The sequence below is a fragment of the Microtus ochrogaster genome, chromosome 10 (genome assembly GCF_000317375.1).
Source record: "Microtus ochrogaster isolate Prairie Vole_2 chromosome 10, MicOch1.0, whole genome shotgun sequence".
NCBI classification, from domain to species: Eukaryota; Metazoa; Chordata; class Mammalia; order Rodentia; family Cricetidae; genus Microtus; species Microtus ochrogaster.
This window is the reverse complement of record NC_022016.1, coordinates 67,210,669-67,233,793: the sequence shown is the minus strand read 5'-3', so window position 1 is coordinate 67,233,793 and position 23,125 is coordinate 67,210,669. Positions and strand designations below refer to the sequence as shown.

General features: G+C 44.3%; 1 pseudogene; it reads left to right on the top strand.

Moving 5' to 3' along the window:
• Positions 1-7,780: 7,780 nt before the first annotated feature.
• LOC101985609 lies at positions 7,781-15,617 on the top strand (annotated as a pseudogene).
• Positions 15,618-23,125: the final 7,508 nt, after the last annotated feature.

Sequence of the window (23,125 nt, the reverse complement as noted above, 5' to 3'; positions counted from 1 at the left end):
ACGAGACTTTGGGTGATTGCCCAGGTAGTCAGTTGTCTCTGTCATTTGTTGCACATTCTGGATATCTCTCATTTTGTTAAGAAATATTTATTCCCTTCTCATATCTTTGATGGAGTTGAAGATTATTTTATTGTAGTTACTTTTTACATTATTTAGACTCCTTGAGATAGAATGTCTAGCAAAACTTTTGTATTCAATATTGTTAGTTATATTTATAATTTGTTATTATTGTTTATAGTTGTATTTGGTTTAGTTCTGGCTTATTTAGACAACAGGGGGAGATGTAGGGTTAAGCCAGCCCCTTTAGGGCGGGTTTGCCTGGGGTGGTTGTTGACTGATAAATTGAGCACGCGGAGGCTGCGCGCTCCTCTTTTCTTTCCTACCTCCTGTGCTGCGCTGGAACTTCAGTTCTGTAAGTTTTATTTAATCATTAAAATTGTATATATTCTTTAATATTTGCCTGCATTTATTCACGCCGATACAATAGATCATGGTGTGTGCATGCACACACACACACACACATATATATATTAATGTAAAAATGAGAGAAATGAATGCTCAACATAGAGTAGGGCATATTATTTTTGTTTGTTTGCTTTGTTTTTTTTGTTGTTTGTTTGTTTCTTGTTTTTTCAAGACAGGGTTTTTCAGTGTATCCCCTGGCTGTCCTGGAACTCACTCTGTAGACCAGGCTGACCTTAAACTCAGAGATCCATCTGCTTCTGCTTCCAGAGTTCTGGGATTAAAGGCGTGTGCCACCACTGCTCAGCTGCAGGATGTTATTTTTTTTAAAAAAAGATTGATTACTTTTACTTATGTTTACGTATGTGTGTGTCTCGGTGTGGGTGTTCATGTGAGTGTAGGGACCCACGGGAGCTACACTTGGTGCTAGCGGTACAAGCAGTTGTGAGACACCGGGGTTGCTGCTGGGAAACAGACTCAGGCCCTGTGCAAGAGCAATGGGAACTCTTAATCGCTGAGCAATCTCTCCAGCCTCCTGCGGGGTGTAGTTAGATAAGGAATATTTTGGTGGGGAGGGAGGACATATGGATTTTCATCTCTGAGGGAAGGTGATAGAAAGGAGGCCAGACACTCTGGGGAATTACACAGACAAGTTCTTGGAGGAAGGGTTGTGGTAGAATGTGCTGAAAAGTTTGCGCCATCACGGGCTTGGATGGAATGGACAGATTTAATTGGGTGAATGACCTTGGAAGAATCATGGAGTTGAGGAGCATAAATTAAGTATAAATTTAGGATGCAGTATGGTGGTCTGAAAGGGGTTAGATTTTTTCCCCCAATACTATTTATTGCAAGAACTAAGAACAAAAGAGAAGCTCTCTGATCTTAGCTAAGTCACCGAACCAAGGTAAGTAATGAAATGACCTTATCCACTTTATAGAATTCAGAATTCCTTACTGTTACCAGACCTCTGATTTATTGTATGCTTAGGATATTGGCTGTGTTCTAAGAGTAGAGTCCCAGAGGTAGGGAGAATGCTGGGGTTCTCTTTGGGGCTGTCCCATTTTACTACCTCCCCACCTCATCTTCAACCTCAATCTTTGACGTGTTTGGTTTAGACACTTCTTTCATATGCAGGAGTATTATGCTGACTCTTCAAAGTCAGGAGAAAGTTCAAACTTCAGATGTAGCTTTCAAAGAAGAGACGCCGGGAATTCAGAAGCGAGTGCCCTTAACCCCCACCTAAATGTCCCCTGTAGCATGCAGTAATAGACTCCTTTATATGTCTGCTCCTGCTTATTTGGGGCTTAATGCCTCTGACTGTTCATTTCACGCAGCCTCTGAGTTGACTTTCAGTGGACATCTGAACAGTGTTGAACACTTTGCCCTTGCAGCCTCCCAGGAGGGAAATTCCTTTTTTTCTTGGCTTTGTGATCTAGGCTTATTTTTCTCTAGGTACACCTTACAATATCTTATTTGTGGGTGTTTGTTCTCGATTGTTATTTTTTTCTTGTTGTCAGGACCGCGCCTGCTATTGAGCATGTGACTGGTTGCTATGGCGCTGTGGCAATGACAGGCAGGGACTAAGTCAGTGGATCCCTGGTGTTTACTGTGTCAGTATGGCTGCTGAATCATGGAGTTCCCGGCTGATATGGGATGGGATGGTAATAAATTAGGGGAAAAAAAATCCAAGCCAATATAGTGGCATGCATCTTTAATCCCAGCGCCGCCTGGGAAGGTTAAATAGGAAGAGAGTTTGAGGCCAGCCTGTGTTGTGTAGAGAGTTTGAGACTGGTTTGGGCTTACAGCAAGAACTCTGTGTGTGTGTGTGTGTGTGTGTGTGTGTGTGTGTGTGTGTGTGTAATTCAAACAGATCTTACCTGGTCAATCACTTTTGTGCATACCCAACTAATATATAAAGATACACGTTAAAGCACATTAGATAAGGTTATTTATTTTATGGTATTAGATATAAAAAAGAGACAATAAATAAGATTTTTTTAAAAAAAAATTGTCTGTTTACTTAAAATACCAAAATTTCAATAAATAGTCTATATATTTCAAAAACATTTTAAAATATTCTAGATGATAATACCATCAGTATTTATTTCTTATTGTTTGTATTTTGCATAAATAACACATTATGTTCTTAGTAAGGAAAACTGCCAGTTCTTTTCCCCCAAAAGGTAACCTTGACTGGCTGTTACAAAGATTCAATTTTCTAAGTAAGACCACAGTCGAGAAACCTGCCTTGGAGGCTGGGGAGATGCTCAGCCCTTACTGCTCTTGCAGAGGAGCTGAGTCCAATCCCAAGCAACCATGTCAGGCAGCTCACAACTTTCCATAGCCCCAGGTCCCAGGGATTCAATGCCCTCTTGTGGCTTCTGAGGGCACCTGCATGCATACCACACACATAAACTCATACAGGCACATAGACATTACATACACATAACTTCAAAAATAAAAATTCCAATTAAAGAGGCCTAACTAAGAAGCAGAAAACTTCTGCAGAGTGTCTGAGAAGCCCAGAAGAGACTGATAATGCACTCAGGCGTCTATTTGTCGCTCATTTAACAAGTGTTTACTAAGCCCTCTTTCTATATAAAGATACTGTGATGTAGAGGTATATTGTGTGGGGGGTACTGGGTAGGTGGGACAGTGGAGTATAATTGGACAGGGCAGGGGTGCTGACTCAGATAAGTGATAAGGTAGTGGATACTGGCTACTGCCTAGGTGGGGTGGTTTGGCTCAGGTAAAGGGAATCGTGGAGGATTCTGCTTCTGGCTTGTGCCCTTTAAATACTCTTAATGCCTGGATCCTGGGTATACTTCTAATTATATTATGAGACAAAGTAGAAAGAAATAAAAACAAATGTGATTTTGGGATAGGCATGCTCCATTTCTCTTATTAGCTATTCATATACAGACCACGGTGGATTATATAATGTCAAGTTTTAGTGCAAGGTATAGTCCCTAGAGTTGATCACAATAACATATAGTTAGGGGCTGTGGGCAGAGAAGGCATGCCTAAAGTGAAACGCTTATTTCTCAGAGGCTTTTCCCCCAAGGTCTCTACCCTCAAAAGCATTCTTCTGACAAGGCTAGGCGTGCTTTTCCACAGTGCTGGCGTTTCATCACAGCTGTGAAAGGAGCCCTGGGCAGGGCTGTCGGTGCCTTGTCTGCACATCAGCACGGGCCCCAAATACGTCACCGTGTTTTCTGTTGTCATGCACACTCAGGAAAAAAGACGATTTCATGTTGCTAAAGCAGTTAAACCATTAACTTTTTCTTAAACTTAGGTCAGCTCAGCACTCCCTGAGGAAACGTTCAGGCCCTTGTGGTGTGTTCTAGAGAGAGCTGGGAGATGTGTGTGTGTGTGTGTGTGTGTGTGCGCGCGCGTGTGTGTGCGTGTGTGTGTGTGTGTGTGTGTGTGTGTGGTGGGGTGGCCTCTATCCTCATGAACATCATTTCCGTTTTAGAGAACAAATGGCAGGAACAAGTCTCTCATTCTTGGATATTACAGATGATTGCCCCAAGCGAAGGAAGAGGAGGAGGAGGAGGAGGAGGAGGAGGAGGAGGAGGAGGCTGTGTTTCTCTTGCCTTTGGAGGAAGCTGAGGCTGAGGGTTGGGTCCATTTGCACATTGCTGCTGCTTAGAAACTTCCTGGGCTGGTGGTCTTCTGCCCTTCCCTGGGGCTGGTGCTCTTCTGCCCTTCCCTGACCCTTCAGCTTGTTCCTTTAGTGGGTCGTGATGTCTGGACACTGAATGTACTTATAGCTATCCATTATAGCTAGACAGAGTGGGGGAAAAAAACCCAGTAACCATGACCTGAGGGGTTGAAGAAGGTATGTGTGATATATCAAAACTAAACCAAGATGAGATAAACAATTTAAACAGATCTAAAGAAGCAATGAGTAATAGAATAGTGATAGTAATAAAAATAATCTCCCAACTAAAGAAAAAGTCCAGGCCCAAATGGATTTACTGGAAATTTTTTTTCCCCAGACCTTCAGAGAGAGCTAACACCAGTGATTCTCAAACTATTCCAAAAATAGAAAAGGAAGGGCCATTTCCAGACTCTGTTTACATGCTGGACTTATACCCAACCCAGAAAAACACAAAACAAAACCTATAGACTAACTCCCTGATAAATACAGATGCAAAAATTGTCAATGAAACAATGGCAAATTAAATTTAAGAACTCCGAGAAAAAAAATTAAACAGCACAATCAGACTGGTTTTATCCCAGACATGCAGGGTGGCAACATGCAAATCAATAAGTGTGCTACATCACACAACGAACTCAATGACAGCAGTCACCTGATCAGCTCAGTAGATGTAGAAAAAACTGTTGATAAAATCCAAATTTTCCTGATTACAAAAAAAGCCTGGGGAGACTGGGAACAGAAGGATAATATCTCGATCTGATAAAGTCTATTTATGACAAACCTAGAGCCAACGTCATAGTAAATGGAGGAAAAGGGAAAGCACTTCTACTAAAGTCAGGAAGGCAAGAGTGTGCCTGCGTTGTCTCCTCTTATTCAATAGAGTGATGTCACAGTTAAGCGAGTGAGACAAGGCAGGCACACAAAAGGGACACAAACAGTAAAGAAAGAAACCAAAGCGTCCTTATTTTCAAATTATATAATTGTATACGTCGGAGCCCTCAGAGGTGTCACTAGAAAGTCTTAGAGCTGATAAACAGTTTCATCAAAGTGGCAGTATACAAACCCGGATACAAGCCCCAATGACTTTCCCATGCACCCACAGTAAACATGCTGAGAAGGGACTAAGGAAAGCAATCCTATTATCAATGACCTCAAAAGAGGTAGGGGGTAAATCTAAGCAAGGAATGAAAGAGCTCTACAATGAAAATGTTAAAACAGTAAAAAAAAAAATCAAAGACACTAGAAATGGAAAGATTTCCCTTGTATTTGCATTGGAAGAAGAAATAGAGTCAAAATGGCTCCAGTAGCAGAAGAAATCTACAGATTCAGTGAAACATCATCAAAATTCCCATGCCAGGGCTGGGAAGATAGTTCAGTCAAAAAGGAGTTGCCTTGGAAGCACAAAGACCTGGGTTCAGTCCCTAAGATCCTAATGATCCGGGTGTAGTGGTGCAGACTGGTAATTCCAACCCTGGGAAAGCAGAGTCAGGTAGGCCCCTAGGGCTCAATGGGCAGCCAGCCTACCCTACCCAAGTAGATCCAGGTCAGAAAGAGGCTCTGGAGCTATGGAGAGGGAAGGCAGTGTGCATGAAGAAGATCCTTCATGCAGCAAAGGATGGACCAGCAGGAAGAAGAGGAGCAACGTCTCAGGTACAAGAGACAAGGTGAAAGGCTTTGCAACTGAATGGCTAGGTTGGAGGCTCCCAAAACTTTTTGTGCCATGGACCTGATTATCTGTGCAGTGACCCCTGATGCCGTCTTCTCTGTGGAACGCTTTTCTTTTGTTTTTGAGACAGAGACCCTGTGCCCGAGACTAATATTCAGCTAACTATGCAGCTGAGGATGGCCTTGATTGCCTGATCCAATTGAGCTCGGGGACTGCAGGTGTGCACCCGAGTGACCAACTGGCACGTTTTTAAGGGAATGTAACAAAATTACAAAAGGAGCGTTATGTATATCATCTTTGTCTGGTGTGCAGCTTACACACAGCTATGAACAGAGGAATACCCTGAATGTGTGAGATAGTGTCTGGTATGCTTCTTCTGTCATGTCTTAAACACAAGATCCCATGATAAGGATTCAGTGATCATAAATGATAGTCCTGCAATATGTTGAGGTAAAATGGAAACATCTATGACAAAATCACATCTACTATTACAGTCAGAGGGGCTCATCATTTATACTTACAAGTGAAGGAGATTCTAAATTTCAATAGGAATCCGTGAAAATAAAGATATAAATTATCCTCACTCAGTTCACACCATCAAAAGTCTTTGGACTCCATTTAAGAGCCTCTGGTCTAGAATAAGCCCTACAACCTTGTAATTATGTGCCAATCCTTTGGTGCAGGGAATGTTAGTGAACAAACAATAGCAGTACTTGCAAGATAATAGTAGTAACAATACTAGGTCTGAGCACTCAGTGTGTGCCAAGAACTCTGTACATTGTAACTGGAGGTTTCTCTCCCACCCGCCAGTTCCCGAATAACCACTCAAGGCTTAATATAATTACAGTCTGTCTGGCAGATGACTCAGGCTTATTATTAACTAGCTTATGCATCTTAAATTAACCCATTTTTATTAATCTATGTATTACCATGTGGTCATGGCGTTACCTCGCATCTCGCTTCTCTGGTGGCTGCTGACATCTCTCTTAACTCTGCCTTCTTTCTCCCTGTATTCAGTTTGGATTTCTCAACTAGCTGTATTCTGCCCTGCATACACCAAAACTGCTTTATTCATCAGTCAATAAAAGCAACATATATTCATAGCATACAGAAGGGCATTCCACATTAGCACGTTGCATCATAGGATCAGGAGTGAGGTGGCTCTCCACAGTAGAAAACTGGCTTCACCCGCAGACTGAGCAAATAGTTAAGAGTTAAAACAGTGCTCCTATCTGAAATGTCCTGGGCACTCCTGCAAAGGAGCTGGATGGGTTTGGCTCTGTTTGGATTCTGAAATGACTGAATCAGCTCTAAGATTCTGTAACTTTTTGAAAGCCATTAGTATTGAAATATTGAGTCCCAGCTTTGTCACTTATGGGAATATGTATTTTAAATAGTATTCATAAGAAGATAGCGCACAGTCCGGCATAGTAACCTACTCTACGGCTTGCATGAAATATGTATAAAATTATAAATTTGGGGGAAGTTATTAACCCGGTTAAAGGGAATTTTACAGTATTTTTGTACTTTGAGAACTCCAACTTTTTATTATACTTTCTTTCGTTTTTTTTTTTTTTTAAATCCTGCCTCCAAGTCTCTATTCTCAGATAGATGGAGGCGCCTTTTCGGGAGCAGCAGGTTAGTGGTGCAATCCTCTGAACCCTCTCTGTATCTTCCCCTTCTGCAGCTGGATAACAAGCCCTTGAAAGACAAAAAAACAGATCAAGCATATAATTTGTGTTTGTCACAGCACCTAAGAGTGTGTGTATTTTGGTCTATGAGTCATAATTTGTAAAAGTTCATTTTCTTTTTTTTTTTTTAATTTTTATTTTTTTCAAGACAGGGTTTCCCTGGGTAGCCTTAGCTGTCCTGGAACTCTCTCTGTAGACCAGGTTTGGCCTCGAACTCAGAGATCACGCTGCCTTTGCTGGGATTAAAGGCGTGAGCCACCACCACCTGGCCAAAACATTCATTTTCAATCAAGCCACATGCAGGCAATCAGCTTGCTCCGAGAGCTGTGGAGCGGAGGTGAGTTGAGCGCAGGGGGCAGCGGAGGCAGCCCGCTAGCCTGGGCAGAGGTGGCAAGGGGGGCAGCTTTGCAGGAGCTTTTGGTGGGGAACCCCCGTGTGCCCTGGAAAGAATGGCAGGAAAAGAGCTAGAAGGTGAGGAAGGGAGAGAGAACCTCTAAGCAATGGCCGGCACTCACTCGGTGTTCCACAGAAGGAGGGAGACGGCAAAGAGAGACTTGATGAAGTGTTCTGTTTAGGAGCTCAGCCCATCGTCCCACTCCAGAGCACTGACCAGCTAACTGTGGGCTCCAAAGAGAGTTAGGAACAAGGAATGTGTTCCTTTCTGACTGGGAAGTCTGTAAAATGAAATCTGAGTGGATGCTCATTTATTTTGCCTCCATCCTGAGACAGTGTGGAATAAGCCTCATAAAAAAGCTGTCTTTTACTGTTTTTTTTTTTAAACCTAAAAAGTAATAGGTAGTATTTACTGAGCGACTGCTAAGTGCAGTCTTACCGCTGATGTCAATGGAATATTATTTCTGTTGCTATCATTATCATGATTATTAAGCTAAGGTCAAATCAGTGTTTGCTCAACAGGCACCATGCTGAAAATCTCACAGGTATGAACTCATTTATCTAACAGCTCTCTGAGGTAAATACTATTATTTTCCTCATTTTAAGGATATTGAAATTCAGGTGTGAAGAAGTTGATCGATTCATTCAGGGCCACTTAGTAGGGAGCAGAGACTTAAGGTTACACACGTATGGATGTGTGGTCATATGAAAGAATGTAACGTTGCATGATTGGTATGGGGAGTACCTGTCACATACCAGAAGCCCCTACAGTTTCACTTCCAGGGTTTTATTTTTTTGGCTCCCTCACTAACTTACTAAACACTGACCAGGTTAACCTATATGGAGAGTGTACAAAAAACATTCACATTTCCACCTTGTGGTGGTTGGAATAGGAAGGGCCCCCAGAGACTCATGGTTTTGAATGCCTGGCCCACAGGGCCTCTGTTAGGAGGTGTGGCCTTGGTGGAGTAGGTGTGGCTTTGTTGGAGGAAGTGTGTCAGTGGGGGTGGGCTTTGAGGTCTCAGATGCTAAACCAGGCCCAGAGTAGCGTTCACTGCTTTCTACCCGCTGATCCAGACACGAATGCTCAGCTCCTTCTTCTATACTGTGTCTGCCTGCTTACCTCCATGCTTCCCTCTGTGATGATAGCAGACTAAACCTCTGAAACGGTAAGCCAGCCCCAATGAAATGTTTTTTGTTTTTTGTTTTTTTTTTTTTATAAGAGTTGCCATGGTCATGGTGTCTCATCACAGCAATAGAAACCCTAACTCAGACACTTTTCTCCCATCAGTATTCATTCTTGGGCTTTTTGTTAAGAGTGTGTTACATGACATGAAACATAAAAGAAAAAAAATTCATTTTTTCTCAATAACTTAAGTAATTTGATGGCTGACATAGCATTACAAAGTTTTTGAAATTCCTACATCCAAGGGAAGGAGAGAAAGGAATCAGCATTGAAAGCTCCGAGTTGTCAAGGCATGCGCTAGAAACATTGTATGGTCACTCGTTGCTCCCAGCAACCAGTGTGTGGTGACCGTCAACTGTAGTTGGAGGTCGGATCTTCTGATGCTCAGAAAATTCAGTCAGCTTCCCTACTAAGAAGGGTAGAGCCCCAAACCATGGCATCAGAAATGCCTCTGGCTGCCTTCCCCACAATCCCAGGAACCCTGTCATTAAAGCATTTGATCTCAGGAAATCTCCAGCTCGGGAGTTCAAATAAGACGGAGACGATGCCAAGACATTTGCTAAGGTTGAGTTTTGCTGGCAGACTCCCCTCTTTGATTCCAAACAATTTCCTGAAGAGCACAGCTGTTTCCTCCTCCGAATCCTCGGTGGCTAAGTTAAGCAGCATTTGCCCGAATGCTAATCTGGAGATTATGTGTCTCTTAATCAATTTGGCTGTAATTAGATTGAGCTTACAAATTGTCATTCCAGGAATAATGATTGTCTTTAGAGGCGGTAAGAAAAGCAGGAGCATCGCTCGTTGCTGTTCCGTGCCCCTACAGCAGCCGTCCCTGCCTGCCATGGAGGCAGAGGAGGTGGGGCACCCGCAGGGCTTTGACATCACACTTTAGGCAGGCAACCCGTGAGAGTGTGGCATGGCATTGGTTTAAGGATGGCTTCTGCTGTAGCATTTGCTTCTCTGGTTTGACTCTATTCGGCACAAAGGAATGACGATCATATCAATTCCTCCTTCCCCACCGGCATAACTCTGTGTGTCGAAAGATTAATAAGCATAATCTTCTCCGTTGTGTCTCGAATTTGCTCTCTTATCTTTTCGTGCTCTTCTCCTATCACCTAATTCCCTGTCCCCGTTTTTTGTTTAATCAATGGACTTTTCTTGAGTCCTGTTTTACAAAAAGAAAAAGAAAAAAAAATTCTCCTTTCCGCTATACAAAGTATCCAAACAAATAAGGTATATCCCCCCCACACACACCCCTAATACCATATTAATGGCTTCACCATCTTTAGGGGTATTACCTGTTTTAAAGCATCCATTATAGATCTCTGTCTCTGAACTCCCGATCACCCACTTTGTCTCATTCAGAACCCATGGACGAACGCCATCTGGCCTGGGTGATTTACTGCACAGCGTCTCTCAACTTGCTCCATATCTTTGTCCTCAGAGACGGAAGACTCTCTGTCAAGGCCATTCTCTGCTTTGCCATAAAATGTGTCCTTGGAACAGGAACTTCCCTATTGTCTTCTTCAATAAATACTGATTCAAGTCCTCATTTAGTGGCTCTTCCTCATCATCCCATTTAATATTCTCCTCTGCTGATGAACACTCCGGCCACAGCAGACACCTTCCCCTTCCCCAATGCCATGAACTCTCCATCACCTTGATTATTTATCCTGGTGTTTCTGCACGGTTTCCCGTGATCTCTCTGACCTCCTTTAGGTATTAATTACAGAACTTGAGTCCCCATCAGAGTGTGTGACCCACCATGAATGTTCACTTTTCAAGAATGCTAATGTCGATTTTTCTGCTATAAAATGGAGCTTATTATACCCAGGAAATGGGAACAATTACAAAAATAGGAGAGAGCATATCTAATAAACAAAGAGAACATTCTGCTCTTACAGAGGACGTAAGTCTGGTCCCCAGCATTCACACTGGCGGCTCACCATCACCTGTAACTCCAGCTCCAGGAATCTGCGCCCTCTGCTGGCCCCCGTGGGTACCTGCACTCACGTCCGCATACATTTATGCATAATAAAGTAAAATAGAATAACAGTTGGGTGTAGATGGTGCACCTACCCTTTGCTTTGCTTTCCTGGGACATGAGATCTGATTTTCCTCACTTCTGGTCCTTTATTTCTTCCGTGTTATGTGGTGGAGATGGCGAGAAATAGCACGGTGTATACTTCAATCTCCTCACCCAGCATTTCGGAGGATGTATTAACAGATGTGTTCTTCAGGGAGGCCAGATATCTCAGCTCCCTGATGCTATGGGGCTCAAACCCCAGCAACTCACTTCCTTGGCAGCTTCTCTAGCATCCCCTCCTTTGCATAGCATCCCTGCTTCCTCTGGATTCAGGGCACGGTGCCACAGGCGATCAAGTTAGACCACGTAACTGAACAATGGCCTCTCGCTATGTGAACTAGTGAGCAAACCTTATTGAACTTCCTGCCTCTTGTGTAGATGATGGGGTAATAATAGTTTGTTCTTCTTAAACATTTCTTGGATTTTTCTATGGGTGCCAGGGATTTGAACTCAGGTCCGCATGCTTGTACAGTGTCCTTAGTAGCTTTCCTTGTCAGCTAGGCATAGATATCACCTAACAGGAGAGCTTTAGTTGAGGGGTTCCCTAGATGAAATTGGCTGGAGGGTTCATCTGTGTGGGATCGTTAAATGGCATAGAAGAAGGCCCAGCCCACTGTGGGTGTTACCATTCCCTGGGCAGGGCTATGAGGAAGCTAGTTGAGCACCAGGTCACCTGAGCATTAGGAGCAGTCTTTGAGGTTTCAGATGCACTTTTTGCTGTGAGTGAATCCCCAGGTTCGGGGTGATGACGTGCAGACCAGCAAGCAGGCCTGCCTTCACCTTCCTACGGCTGCTTCTTTCAGAGAGGTGGACTGTGACCTGGCAGCGTAAGCCAAATAAACCCTTGCCTCACTCAACTTGTTCTGATCACTTGGTATTTCTCGGCAACCGATATAAAACTTGAACACGCAGCACAACTTCTTCCTCTTGAGCAATCCTCCCTGAACTTTTCCTGTTTCTTTCTTTTCTCCTTAATTTAAAACTTTTAAGTAAGAAATTGAGTTTAAGGAATGATTGAGGATAATGGAATCCAGCCTGATAAAACCTAACAAGAAATATTTCAAGTTGTCCTCATGAAGGCCTGCCCACTTTCCATCTGTCCAGTTCCTCAGCCTCTCTGCACAACACCCATGCACGGCACACATCAGGTGATGCAGATGGGAGATCTGAGGAACACTTGAGATGATAATGAGAGGAAGGCGGGGACTGGAGAGGTGGCTCAGAGGTTAAGAGCATTGCCTGCTCTTCCAAAGGTCCCGAGTTCAATTCCCAGCAACCACGTGGTGGCTCAAAACCGTCTATAATGAGGTCTGGTGCCTTCTTCTGACCTACAGGCATGTACACAGGCAGCATATTGTATACATAATAAATAAATATTTAAAAAGAGAGAGAGAGAGAAGAAGAAGGCTTTCTGTTGGCATCATGGCAGGACAGGCTTGTGGAGGGAGGGGCTTGATCCGTCTCAGGGGCCGGGAAACAGAGCAAGGGCTCTCTCAGCTGACTTTCTCATGTGCTGTTTAGTCTGGGACTCCAATCCACGGACCCATGTTCAGGGTGAGTCTTGCTCCCTCAGGTAATCCTCTCTGGAGGTATGCCTCCTAGGGGATTCTAAACCCACTCAAGTTGACAGTGAAGGTTAACTCTCTCTCTGAGCCTCGGTTTTTCAACTGTAAAATAGAACTAAAAATAGCATCTTTCGGGTACATCATTAGGATGTGGGGTAACAAACGGGATGGCGCAAGCTGGCTATTGAGAACAGTGCCAGACGCATGATCAGTGACTCCAGCTTAAGGAACATCTTTATACTCACTCACCTCCCTAATGTAGCTGTGGGCACCTTAAGGGTGAAGCCTGCCTCTCCTGGATGCCTTATTGCACTCGGCACAATTCCTGGCTCAGTAGTGGGAGCTCCAGAAATGTCTGTCGAATACAAGAAGAAGTAAAGTAGACAAAATATGATGAAATAATGGCTTTTTTATTTTGCTCCAAAATGCAGTGAGTTTACTGCATTTGGGGCTGCTTAAAACCACTGGCCCCCTGGGTTTCCCTCTCCAGCACAAACACTTTGGAATGGTCTGTAGAATAGGCCCACTGTGTTGCCATCGCTCTGGAATTTGGAAAATTACAAGCAGAATTAAAGAACACTATTAGAATTATTTATTCTTTCTATGCCTCTTTATTGCACTCATTTTGGGGGGGAAATCATCTGTTCTTATTCAATAAGGAGATTGCATTGCATATTCATGTAGAAAGAATTTCACCAATTTGTGGAAGCTTTTCTCAGATCTTGCCTCATGCTGGATGTCAGGCAACGCCTAATTTGGGGGAGACCTAAAGCAACTTGAGCCCTGTGACTTCCAGCAACACAAAATTTCTGAATATCCCCGCTAGGAAGAAAATGGAAAGGACATTTGTAAAATATAGAGATCCGTTCCTCTAAACAGCCTCCTCTCTGGAAAATATATGTAGTCATTTGTCTGGCTTAATAAGAGGACCAGGCAAGTTTCACTTATCTTAATTTGGGCTATAATGAATATACCAGATGAGATTTTGCTATGAATTGTGAGTGCTCTTTCATTAGCGCATGAGATAATTGCCCTCCTGGAATGGACCAGCTTTATTATTTGGTGCCTTACTTAATCCTGACATGATCTGGACATTCCTTGGAAGTGACTTACGGTTGGAGGAGAGATGTTGGAACTGTGGGACACTGAGATTTCATGGGTGTCCATGTGTGGAGAAGGCTTCAGAGAGACACACCACAGCCTGCAGGGACAACGTCAGAGCTGTGATGTCATTTATTTGCCAGAATCTGAAATCCTGCTGTTTGGATCTCCGTTCCTTCCACCTGCAGCGGTGTGTGTGTCTGTGTGTCTGTGAACATGCATGTGTGTGCATGCGTGTGTGCTCATGTGTGTAGAATATGTGGTGTGTGTTGTAGGGACAGGTTCAAGAGCATTCAGAACTTGGGAAGCAACCTGGTTCAGAGTGGAGTTGGCTAACTGGGCTAGCAAGCTGTTTTTGTATAGTGCATGAAATAAGAATTATTTTTACCCTTTTAAATGGAAAAATAATCAATTCCCATGATAATGTAAAATCGCATAACTTTACATTTTAAACAATTTTTAAAGGTTTATCTATTTTACATTCTGTGTATATTCATGTTTTGTCTGCATGTGTGTATGAACATCATATGTGTGCCTGGTGTTCACAGAGGGCATCGGATCTCCTGGAACTGGAGATACAGATGGTTGAACCATCATGTGGGTACTGGGAATCGAACCCAGGTCCTCCGGAATAACAACTCAACCACTAAGCCATTTCTTCAGCCTCTGTAACTTCAAACTTGGTAGCATTTTCTTGGGTGTGTGACAGGGCTAACGAATGACCTTGTAAAGAGCAACTCATTAAGAACACATAAGGGCTGCCCAAGAGCCAGAAACGGTCTTGCTGGAGCTGCACCGTTCCCAGAGTCCCCACTGTGTCTCTCTTAGTCAAGTTGCTACAGCCCCTGCACAACAACAATAATAACAGCTGCAAGAAAGCAGAGCAGCCCCTGCCAGTGTCTCCTGGCCGCCACAGTTCCTGGGTGGAGCTACCCACGAGCAGCAGCGGCAATTGGGCAATGCCAAAGGCAATGGGAAGAATGGGGGCTGGAACACGTCCCTTCCTAGTCCTCCATGCACAATGGAAACATGGAGAAGGTTCTGTAGCATGATCCACAGCATGAGTAGGGACAGAGCAGCTCAAGAGGCGGCTCTCACTGTGACAGCCCTTCACCACAAGAAGACGGGCAGATCACGTTTGATACTGAGATGCACACCAACCTGAAACAAAGTGCTCAATCAGAAGTTATAGAAGGAGCGAAAGGAGTTGAGGTTTTGGAGAAAAGTGCAGTCTGGATATCAGGCTGATCCAATAGACTGGAAAACATCCCACCCCAAGAGTGCCATCTCAGACACCCTAAATATGCTGTAAGTCTAAGCACAAGGAAGAGTGGAGCCATGATGAAAGGGGGCGTTGTTGTGGGATAGTTGTACACCGTGTGAAGATATATTGCGGGGATTGGTTTACCAAAGAGCGGAACAGCCAATAGCTAGGCAGGAGGTACAGGTGGGACTTCCAGGCAGAGAGGAAGTAGGAAAGGATAATTGAGGTGCAGAGGAGACACCAATGAGACGTGGAGGGCTTTGGACGTACAGAATGAGAGAAAGGTAAAAAGCCACATGGTAAAGCACAGATTAATAAAAGCAGGTTAATTTAAGTTATAAGAGCTAGTGGGAGCTAAGGCCGAGCTCTCGGAGTCCATAATAAGTCTCTGTGTCATTATTTGTGTGCTGGTGGCCCTAAGAAAACTCTGACTGCAGGGCATTTTCCCTGCAGAGCTCCTAAAGATCTTTATCCCAACTCTCTTTCTTGCTCATGTGTGAGCTTTGGGGTTGGGCATCTGTATTGGAAGACAACTGGCATGAGCACTGACCATGTCCTGAGATGCACTGACCATGTCCTGAGATGCACTGACCGTGTCCTGAGATGCTAAGCTTACTGAGATGACTACTGAGTGTTGCTGCTCACCTCCTCAGCAGTGGCTACATGTATTGAGGGGTTGCTTGGAATCCCTGAGCCATATTCAATTAACTGTATAGGTGTATGCCGATGTGGAGGTGTGGCGGGGGAGGGATGGTGCCCACATCCCATTCCACTTGCTGTACGCTAGGGGGTGTTCCAATGTGTAAGTTGCCCCCTGGCTCTCTATAACCGTTCTTCAGGATTCCACTGCATTCCCAAGGTCCCCAGAAGCCTTCCGCTCATCTTAGCTTTTCTTTCTTCCCTTCCTCCGAAGCCTCACGCAGTGACAGGGAAATGCATACAGAACACACACAGCCTGCTGTGGATTAGAACTCTCCCTGATCTGGCCTAGCTCTCTCAGCATGGGAGGGTCCTGGAGAAGGGTGTGTGGAGAGCCACATCTCTGCAGGGTCTCCTGCAACCAGTGCTCAGTGAGAATTTTTCTATCAAAAGGTTAAATAAATCAATAAAAGAGGAGCCACAGTATACTAAACTTTGTGTTTCTTTTAAAATGTTTAAATTATACACACACACACACACACACACACATATATATGTATGAATGTATTTATTTGTTTGTTGTTTATTTATTTATGTGTGTGCCACTGCACGGGTGTGAAGGGCAGAGGGTAGATTTTGGAAGTTGAGTCTCTCTTTCTACCATGTGGGTTCTAGGTATTGAATTCTGGTCATCAGGCTTGTTGGCAAGTGCCTTTTGCCATGGGGCCATCTCACCTCACTTTGCATTGCAGATCATGCAAATAGATCCCAGGTACCTCAACTGAGCAGAGAATGCCCGCCCAAGGGCACATAAGGCACGCTGGAGAGGTGCAGTCCACACCTGTTCTGTCGGACCAGTACGCCTCCCATCTGTGGTAAAATATGTGGACCATTTAGACATTTCTATCCAAATTCCAGTCACCACCAGAAGTCGTCAACCCTCTTTGTATCCAAGTGCTTGTGTTCTAATCGAAATGCGCCATGTTTTGTCAGTTTATTTTCCTATTTTTTCTATGACAAGAGGAAGGATGCAATGCCCATATCCTTGTCTTTAGAGCTTACATGCTTCAGGTGCCTGCTGCATAAAACAACTCAAACTCGGTGCCAAAAATACCAGCTATTTGCTCTTGTTAGTTTTTCCTAAATATATATGAAATGCTGTTATTACATGATTTGTGAGAAATAGCTTCATCGTGGAACTAAATATAAGAGAAATAGACATACATTTGTTAAATAATGATTGAGTGTGTACAGCATATATTTTTTTATTTCCATGTTTTATGTTATGTCCGTGTTTAGCCTGCTTGCAGCTAAGTGTACCATATGCATGCAGTACCTGAGAAGGCCAGAAGAGGGAGTCAGATCCCCTGGAGCTGGAGTTACAGACAGTTGTGAGCTGACTTGTTGGTGCTGGGAGTCAACCCTAGGTCCTCAGGAAGAGCAGCAGGTGCTCTTAACAGTTAAGCCATCTGTCCAGCCCCACCAGCCATTTCTTTATGCTTCCAGAGTCTACCCCACGCATGGTGTCCTTGGAAATCTGCCTCCCATAGCAGGCATGCTTCATCTCTATTTCTTGTTGTCAGAGAGATTCATCTGGCAGGTCTGAATGTCTGCTGTCTGGTATTTGGTCAGAGGGGGCTCAAAGAGGAGAGTATCCACTTGGACTAAAGAGCAGAACCATCTACATGGCCTCTCTTTGTGTGTTGGATCCTGAAGGACTGTGGTAAATTATTTCAGAGGATCATAAGGAAATGGCTTGGCAGTTGTGTGGCATTGCTTCCACGCCACGAGCACGCAGAGAGTCCCTGGGCATGAGTGGAAGGCATGGCAATGGCCGTACGGTATGTACAGTCCTGCCTCAGCCTCCCGTGTGGTATGCCATTGGCGGTCTGATACTTGCTGAATAAAAGAAGTCTTTGTCTGGCGAATCTAATTCCATGTAGAACCAAATTATGCCCATGAACACTGTTGGAGGCAGATCTCAAAACTCTCAAGGAGTTGAGTGGGTGAAAGTCTAGCACAAGATTGTAGGTGGAGCGGGGCAGAGGGCAGGGGCATCTACAGCAAGGTATAGAAAATCTCCAGAGACTGTAAGGGTGGTTATAGCCAGAGTATGGAGCATGTCCGGAAGAGAGGAGAGGAGGTGGGTGGAGACAGATCGCGGAGGAGCGTGGGGTCCATACTATGGGCTTCCTAAGGGAGCTGCTTAGATACAGTGGAGTTGATGAGATTAGGGAGACATTTTAGAGATTCTTTTGGCTGCAGTAGCGATGGAAGACAGGGGTGAGGTGATTGAGAGGCTGACCGTGGTGGAGGTAATTAGAGCCTTTGCACCTGGGCGGAGAGGAAAGGGCAGTTTCCCACCATGGCATCTCACTCACGGCTTTCAGCACGGCTGTTTCTGTTTTCCCTCCTTTGCGTCCACGGCAATCTGAACGCCTACTCTTTTTCTGTCTTCAGAATTTGATGTCACCTGCAACACATGAGTTTGCAACTCACGGACAAACCCCGGCCTGTTTAGCACACAGTCTCTGTGGTGAGGCTCCCTGGGCATTGCGGGCCGATGAAGAGCATCCGTTCATGCAGATGAAGCTGCAGTAGTCACTTTGGCTTGGGTTTTGCCAGGAGATGGAATCTGATTTCCGCCTTGCTTGTGTTTCCAGCAACATGACACATTTGTACAGCAGTGCTCTCTCTGGAGCACCAGGCGTTTAATAAACATCACCTCCCGATAGCTGTGAAAACCGGGCCGGTCAAATCCCCAGGTTTCCAGAGTTAGCTGAGGCGACAAGCCTAAGTCTCTCCCTGTTAGAAAATGACCAGGGGCTGGAGAGGCAGCTCAGCGGGTAAGAGTGCTTGCTGTGTATGCACCGGAAACTAAGTTTGAATCCCCAAAACACACTTTTAAAAAGCTAGCCATGGCTGGTGCCTGTAATCCCAGAGTTGGCGGGCAAAGGCAGGAGGATTCTAGGAGTTCCCTGACGAGCTAGCCTGTCAGAAATGGAGCTTTGAGTTCAGCGAGAAACCCTGTCTCAAGGGAATGAGACAGAGAATGGTAGATGAAGACTCAAAAATCTTCTTTCGAGGATTCAAGCGCATGTACACATAGGTGGACACACACACACACACACACACACACACACACACACACACTAAAGAAGTTATCAACTACTGATCTCCTTTGGGACTGAAAGAAGCTCTCAGCTCCTTCCCACTGTTATGGGGGGACAACCATGGCCCTTCTTGTGTTATTGATCAGGAAAGCAGGGAGGGCAGAATGAGGCCCACTCAGCTGGTCAATCATGGGATGTGCAGAGGAAAGCCGGTTCACACACACCCAGTGCAAACAGCTCAGGTGGCTTACCATCTTCAGTATCTAAAGCCAGCATTTCTTGGTTAGTATGTGCTAAAGAAAACGGAGAAAATTGACCTTCTAAGAATTTCTCCTATTCTGTCCAATAAAAACATAGGGAATATCTACAATTTTGAAAGCCTCATTTACAGCCAGTGACCACCCTATTCCTAGGGCGGGAAGACAGCCCACAGGTGAAGACTAGAACAGCCAGTGACCACCCTATTCCTAGGATGCTCTTTTCCTAGGGCGGGAAGACAGCCCACAGGTGAAGACTAGAACAGAGATATCCCACCCCTTACATGAAACCCATTGCTAGGTGCTGTGTTTGGGGGAATAGATCACTGAGTAAGGAGGAGGAGTGGGCTCCAGGGTGTGGTTTGTAGTCTTAACTGGTGTGGTCACTGTGCGATCCATAAGGGACCTTGTTTTCAACCTGGATCACACCTGCATTCTGGCACTCAGGAAGATGGTGAGTTCAGGGCCAGCTAGTATGCAGACTGAGACTCACTCCTCCCCTCCCCCAACACGTGCACGTTCTACTATTATCAATCCCCCAGATTTTGTTTCATTCTTGGCTTAGCCTATCACATTTGAATAAAGAAATCTTGATTTTTCTTTTTAGTCATTGTGTTGCTAAATCTAGTTTCCCCATTCATTTTTTTGTTCCATACCAACACACGTGTGTTGTAGTAACAACAACGTTCCTCATTCATACCTTCGGTCATATTGATAAGTAATGCAAATATAGTCACTGTTCTGATAGTGATCCTATATAGCAAAAGACAGACTATATTAGCAGTTCTGGCGATGGAGTCCAAGGTTGCATGCATGTAACACATGTAGGTCTCTAGACCTACACAGTCCTTGAACATACATGTAACCCAGGTTCTCTAGACCCAACACAGTCCTTGAACATGCATGTAACCCAGGTTCTCTAGACCCAACACAGACCTTGAACATACATGTAACACAGGTGCTCTAGACCCAACACAGTCCCTGAACATACATGTAACACAGGTGCTCTAGACCCCATAGTCTTTGAACAAGTAATTTTACAGAGTTAAGATGTGTTCCCAGAGGGAAGAGCCCGGAGCTTCCGAGAGCCTATCCCAAGGGGTGGTTAACCATGTCAGAATCTCAGGAAGACCTCAGAGAGATGCCATTATCGAAGCAAGGACCTGAACACTTAGGCAAGACAAAGGGGGTGAGATAGGAAGGACATATGAAATAGAGGAAATGACCCATAAGCAGGGGAGTTGTAGGCTCCTAGGAACACGGATCTCTGCTCCAGGTCTGGGCTGCGGTATGCGATCGGCTCTTTGAAGAGGTCAGATAACACAGGGCCTAGCCATGGCCCTTATTTGTAAAATGAAGGTGAAAAATAATACATCACATCTTGCTTGAGTAGGCACTGAATGAATGCTGGCCATCAGCCACATGAGTGGGGATTATGCTAAATATCACAAAATCACATATTAAAAAATAAGTTAGTGGCATAAACAAAAACAGTTGGAAATTTGTGCTCTTTGTCTTCTGGGTGGTAAATGTGCAGGTAGCTAACTTGATCTTTAAAGGCTTTAGGGGAAGCTAGTTTCCTCTTATACTGCAGAGCCCTAATACACATCCCTTATTTAGATGGTCGGATGACAAGAGAAAGAACGGGAAATCACAGACAGGTAGGCATGGCCTTAAACGTTTAGTCTGCTGCTCACTAGCTTGATGACATGGTGGCACTTCTCTGGGCCTCAGTGACATTATCCAGAAAGTGGGGCTGATAATATTATCAGATAATGACGATCAAATGAAACAATACTTGGAAAATGTTGTTGTGACATTGGAAGTGCCTCAGTTAGCTTTGTTTTTGGAAACACCCTTCCAAGGAGCCCCTACTTCGTGCCTTCTCTAGCCCAAGTCCTTGCCGTTGTGACCATGAGGGTCCAAGACATGCCCCAGCTGGTGTGCTAACACTTCCTTCTGTCATAGGAGGGAGACTCATCTTGGGACACTAATTATGATGTCCAGATATGAAAGTTGAAAACAAACAGGCCCAGAGGACCCTGTTGCTAGACCCTGGGTCTTACTCTCACAGGTGCCTCCCCGTGCTGGGGGTCTGTTTAGGCAGAAGCAGGCTAATCTAATCTCCCCCACATTACTGTAATTATTAACTACTACTTCTAGAATCTATCGAGTTATCATTATTGTTATTATTCTGAAACTCAGCCCCATTTCCATGTCGTAAAGATAAACCAAATCTCATTTCAATTAGTTGCAGCAGGAGGGAATGAACTTTAAACAGACATTTAATTTCTGAAAAAAAAATTAGGAAGTTCTTCATGGAAATGTTATGGCATTTTGAAACAGATTAATAGTTCGGTGTGAACACATCCACCCTGCAGCTAAATGACGACTGTGTGATGAGGAGGCGGCGGGTACAGCGAGCAAAGCCAGTGGCTGCCACTGGCTTGGAGCTCATCAGATAGTCTTTGTTTCCTGACTTTCAAGTACAATTCTGTTCTTTTTTTTTTTTAAGGCACTTTATAGATTGAGTTATTGGTCTTACATTATGGGTATATTTTATTTATTGAGAGGAAAGAGTTGACTTTCACGGTGACAATAAAATTTAGCAAAATCTCCCCAAGTCTATGAAAAGACGTAAATCCTCCCCCCAAAATCTCAACTCTCAAGATGGTGACCTACAAGGGGCGGGTGTGTGGGGGTGTGGGGTGCGAGGTTACGGGGTGCAGGGGGGTGTTCCCTTGCGCCAGTTCAGATGGTGTATTCTCTCGCCTTCTCGAATTAGCATTCATATCCAAGAGCGTGCCCCCTTTTCAGCAGCTGGACATGACAAGGAGAAAGGTTTCCGTGATGGATTCTTGTGTGTGTCTGTAAATTCCATGCTTGTGAAGTTGGATTAATAGCAAGGGACACTGAAGTCCTTTTGTTCTTGCACAAACAGCTCCCGAGCCGGGGAGGGACAGAGTGAACATCTCAGTGGAACACAGCCTGCAGGCATGACTTGGAGAGGGACTCTAGTCAGTCTCTGGCCTCCCTCCTCAGCCTCATTACCGCATCTGTTCCTCTGGGACCGGGGGAGAAACCACAAAATAAATGTCAGCAGCTTCAGCGTTTCTCTCGGTATCTGTGCAGGCTGCAGCGAGCTCTAGATTCAGTGGACCGCCCTGGATGTACACGGCGGGGCCTGTAAATACAGTCTAGTTCCTAGGGAAAGAAAACAGCAGCTCACCTGGCTGGGGGCTGTTACAGATGAGGGTCTTTGGAACACAGATTTTTGCTCTAGGGCTGAGCTATTGCTGGGCGTTCTATGGGATGTAACCTTCTATTCCTGTAGGAGACACCAAGGCAAAGGCTACACTGTTATAAAAATAAGCCCCCTCCCCCAGAAATACATTGTAGACAATTGACATGGATTAATGAAGCTGAGATTTTTTTAAATCTAATACCATTTTTTTTTAAAAAAATGTAGCTTAAAAGTTTTCATCGAACTCAACTTAGCACACATTCTTTTCCCTACTAATTTGGTAGCTTAGTGGCTGGGAACAGTGCTGTTCAATGAGAGTTTGCGTGCTCTGTTACAGAAAAATCGTTACAGTTTAGCAAGCTTTTCTACAGAAGTGAATTTATTCTAGTTTCTGTGATAGATTATCCTCGTTTTATGAAATGATGCTGGAGATAAGCATTTTTAATTTATTCAAAAAATTTTAAATTATGTTTATGGGGGAGGTCAAGACAGCCATGGCACATGTGAAGGCCAGGGGAGGAATTATAGGAGGTGGTTCTCTCCTACCCTGTGGGTCCTGGAGATTGAACTCAGACAGCCAGGCTTGACAGCAAATGCCTTTATTCATTGAAATATCTCCTGGTCCTACTTTATTTTTTTTTTTTAAAAAGCCACTTTGTTGACATGTGAAAAGCCATACCCATATAACTTTTATGATCTGACAAATTTTGGAACAAACATATACTTGTGAAACCACCTCCATCAGTAAACCTTCACATCCCCTCCTCCCGGCCTCAAATCCATCACCTCCCAAAGTT